The sequence below is a fragment of the Limulus polyphemus genome, unplaced genomic scaffold, assembly GCF_000517525.1.
Source record: "Limulus polyphemus unplaced genomic scaffold, Limulus_polyphemus-2.1.2 Scaffold11111, whole genome shotgun sequence".
Taxonomy (NCBI): Eukaryota; Metazoa; Arthropoda; class Merostomata; order Xiphosura; family Limulidae; genus Limulus; species Limulus polyphemus.
Window position 1 is genome coordinate 7401 of NW_013676721.1, and position 4745 is coordinate 12145.

Below are 4745 nucleotides of genomic sequence, written 5' to 3' on the forward strand. Positions count from 1 at the left end.
AACATGATATACTAATGTGATCCGATATATTATGTGGAATAATGATTTAGGAAAGAGCTCTAATGTTATTGAAATACCTAAATTATTTTAGGTTACTTTATTGATGATTGAAAGGGACTTAAAAACCCCATTGGTGATCACTCTGTAATACACAGATAATAAAATTCCACCAAAATATAAAATATTACCTCTGTGTGCAACTACTTAATTTCCAATTTTGTGACCGAGTACTTGGTTTATTGACATTATCCGTTTGCTTTTTGAGAGTTTCTATTTAGATACTGTATGGTTGTGAATAAAGTATCACGTGACAGTCTTAACCTTAAGCCTTATCTGATAAATTGAGTTTCCAACAGATCTGTGTAGTTGGAAATGATAGTTATACTATCATTTCACTTTTCCGAACCAAACCTAGTCCAGTAATTTCATTCCCCTACATTTTATTTCTCATGGTTTTTTTTTTAATAGCAATGTTGCTCACTTCCACTGAACAAACTTGTCGAGGTCTTTGTATGTTTGAAACTTTTTAACATCTCCACAGGAAATATTAGCTGTTGACATTTTGTAGACTAAGAAAGATTAGTTATTGAATCCTGCTGAATGATTTCGTTAACGTATACTTCTGTTGGTAACTGGTATCAAGAATCTTTAACATCTCCACAGGAAAGATTAGCCGTTGACATTTTGTACAATACGAAAAATTAGTTGTTAAATTCTGCTGAATGATTTGTTTAACATCTTACTCGCAGGGAATATCAGACGTTGCTTGGTCAAGTGATAGCTGTTTGCTAGTGAGCGCTTCTGATGACAAAACCCTGAAAATATGGGAAGTCAGTACTGTAAGTATTGTCACATCAGTATATCATGTTGGGAAGTCAGTAATGTAAGTGTCATCACATTAGTATATCATGTTGGGAAGTCAGTACTGTAGGTGTTAAATGATTACATATATGTGTTACACATTTTCGTTTAATTTTACGTTTGGTGAAATTGAAAGGAGAATCTGTGACGTAGAGGCCTAATGTTTTCTTTAATTTGCCATACCCTCTGCTGTGTACTGCACTTTAATCTATCGAAGGCTTATCAGCACAGCTTGGGCTGGCAAATCAAAGAAATACAGTTAGGCCTCTTATAACGGTGACTTGTATACAATATTAATCGGTTTTTTAAGTCCTTTTCAAGAACTGTGTAATATATACGTGTAATCATTAAATACTCGGTTGGGATGTCCTGTACATTGTTGTAAACTACAACTAAAATGTTTGAGAAATCGATTCCACCTATCAAGATAAGCTTGAATAATTGGTCAAATCGTTTAATAATTTGAGTATTAGGCTTTCCGCATAAGTTTTTAACTTGTCAGTAAAATAATTCTTCTGTTACATCTATCGTTACTTATTTAAAAAAACATAGAAAAATTTATTAGGATTAATTCCTTCACACATTACTTATGATAATTGACAAAAGGAAACAAAATTGTACGACTTGGTTATTGTTTGGCTGGTCTGGCTATTGTTTCTGTTACATAGATGTTAATGTCTTTGAGAATTTAGAATATTTAGAAGTAGCATATTGCTAGAAAACACAAATTTGATTTTCCAAGCATTTTGTTAATTTGTTTTTATATTTTCTTTTTTGTAGAAACTTATTTATTGTGAGTCAATGTGGAGCTTCAAATATTAGTTGTTTATGGCCCTACAAACAATTTAATTATCAGTATAATATAGTAGCTTTAATTTTCAGAATACTACTGTTTCTGTCACATTTATTCTCTGCTTATGATCCAGCAGAATGACGAACATTTCACTAACATTATATAAATATTGTTTTTCAGCTGCCGATAAACTAATCAAAATTTGGGGCGCTTATGATGGCAAGTTTGAGAAGACAATATCTGGACACAAGCTGGTAAGAAACAATTCGCCTTTGCTTTGAATTTTGCTGAACACGAAAACTTTCAATTGTACTAAAACTATTTTGAAATTAATTATGAAACTGGAAAATAATTGTTTCTGCCAAACTATAAGAGATGTTTTATTTACTGGTTAGTTTTTAATTTCTATGTAGTTAGTTTTAGCTGATTGAAACAGATATATTATAGAGTAAATTAAATTTTGTGTTACATATATTTTTAACATCTGTTTGAGAAGTTTAATTGTAAGGTCTAGCGAATTACAGTTAAATAGGTACGTTTATTTTTTGACACATATACAGATATTTGTAGTTGTTTAAAGTTTCATTTACACCAAGATTCTGTTTCAATTCCTTATTACCCAATCACTTACGTTAAGACCATTCCTCAGAATGCCTTTTGAAAACTGTATTGCTTAATTCAAGTTATTAATTTAGTAATTAATGTGTTTCAGCGTATGAAGGTTAGGCCTAACTTTAATCTTTAATAGTACTTTTCTAAAAACCCTATAATATAAAACAGTTGCACTTGAAATGTGTTTAATACTCTAGGAGAAGCAACTGAAGTTGGAGAGATCTGCAAAACAATATAAATTTTAGATAACAAAACATCCTAAAAGTCAGTTGCTGTAGACCGAATATCTATACATGTTTACAGTATGTGTTCACAAGTCCACCCTGAACATTTAACCTTTGTTAAAGGTACTCAGTCCAGATCATTTCAATACACCCATCAATGCTCATTCAGTGTAGAAACAAGAAAAGCATTGTTAATTTCCACATTATAATGCCAACCAATTTTTTGTGTGACTACATATAATTTGAGTCCATCATGTTTGAGTTTTTTTTTAGTCTGCCAGTAGCTATTATTTACTTCACAGAAAAAAAATTAGTGAGAATTTGTGTTATGAACTGTTAAAGATACTCGTTTCGTGTGTAACAGGAATTCGTGGAATTAATTTTCGCAATTTCAAACATAAAACCTCACAACTCACTCTACAAAAACAATACAGGTTTATGAAGTCTTTACCCATGTTTTTTCGTACTAAAATTGAAATAGAATAATTAAATCTGTAAGTCAAAATTCATGAATTTTGTGATCTTCAGTCAGCTTAGATTTTAATTTTCTTGTTTAATTCATGTTTATTTTAGATAATACACACATATATGTTATTTCTTTTTTTCCTAATACTAGGTAGTTTAAATATAACTGATTTTTAAGCTTTTATTTTTCCGTAAAGATAACTTACAATTATCAGTTTGTTTTATGTGTGTTTATTTTCTGTGTCTGTTTTCTACATTCAAATATACCTTGTGAGTCACTCAAGGATACAGTATTGGTCCAGTGCTGTTGACAAAGGGCTAATTGATATAATTGATTACTTATGAGACTGAATTACATCAATTTGTGTCACATACAATAATTGATTAATGTCGTGGAAATTATCAGCTATACCAAATTACTGTTTGTTTTTTATATAATTCAATAGCAATCATGTTGTGAAATAGTTCTAAGTCTGTCAAATTCAGTAAAACATTGTATCACTCAGATATATTGTACTAGTGGCAAAGATCAGATTATTTGGGTGATTACAAAGTTAGAAGGTACAAGTAGGTTTCGATCTTATTGTTATTTGCTTTATGTTGTTTTGGGTCTGTTGTGTGTACATTTTAAATATTTGTTTTTTTATATTCATATGTAATTTAAAGTAACTTCTTGCTGGACTGAAAAAAATATCTTCTTGTTGCATGTAATATTAATACATTTTTTTTTACACTCAAATAATGTTCTAGCTGTTTACTTTTACAGAAACCAAACTATACCTTGAAGTTTACACTAGCTGGACATACAAAAGCTGTGTCATCAGTGAAGTTCAGTCCTAGTGGAGAATGGTTAGCCAGTTCATGTAAGAAGTTTAGGAGTTTTTTACAGATGTTGTCAAAATTGCCTTTTGAAGTGATTATGCTTTAATTCTAGTGTTAAGAATTTATTTGATATTGTATGACAAAGAAGTATTTTATTATTCCAGCATTGCCCTTCATATAATTTTTGCTTCCTTAACAGGTACCCTAAGCTAGTTATATTAAACGTTATTTACAGCACTGGACCAATACTGTATCATAACGTTTAATATAACTAGCTTAGGGTACCTGTTAAGGAAGCAAAAATTATATGAAGGACAATGCTGGAATAATAAAATACTTCTTTTGTTTTTAAATCCCTAATGGTTTTATTAGATGCTAGTTGCATACCCTGTCTTATGAAAGTTAATGTCTTGAAATTCAAAGCCAAAAGTCTATACAAAAGTGGAAATCTTCCCAATTTCATGGTGTTTTTATTCTCCTTCTCAAGCAAAAATCTTATAACAAAGTAGCCCACGTACACTGTCGGACAGTTTCCAGTTAAAATACCAAAAACTACAATAATCAAGACAGCCAACTTTGAGTGATGGATGTTAACAAACACACACAACTGATCATTTTTTTAGTGAAACACTAAAGAACTTAATGTATCATCATTAAATTTGACAAGCTTTTATTAAAATTACAAGTCTGTTGTATACAAAATCAGAATTTTTAATAAGGTATTTTTCACTACAGATTTCTTTGTCAATTGCTGGAGCTTTCACTGAGATTATCCGAGTGCAAGGTGATCTTAATGTTTTCTTGGTCTTACAGTTTCATATTTCATTGATATTTTATCATTAATGGTCTTTACCTTCACAATTTCAACTGTTAACTTTTTCTCATATTTTACTATATAATTTTATTACTGTAGTTTGTACCCCCCACTTGAACAGTTACATAATTTTATTACTGTAGTTTGTACCCCC

At 30.4% G+C, this 4745-nt stretch overlaps 1 long non-coding RNA gene across 1 annotated transcript in view; it reads left to right on the forward strand.

Annotated features, from left to right (window-relative positions):
- LOC111083768 overlaps positions 1–3820 on the forward strand; it is an 8916-nt gene extending 5096 nt beyond the window's left edge. Inside the window, exon 3 of the long non-coding RNA XR_002609235.1 lies at positions 3722–3820. This is a non-coding gene — a long non-coding RNA (uncharacterized LOC111083768). The remainder of the gene's footprint in view (positions 1–3721) is intronic.
- Positions 3821–4745: the final 925 nt, after the last annotated feature.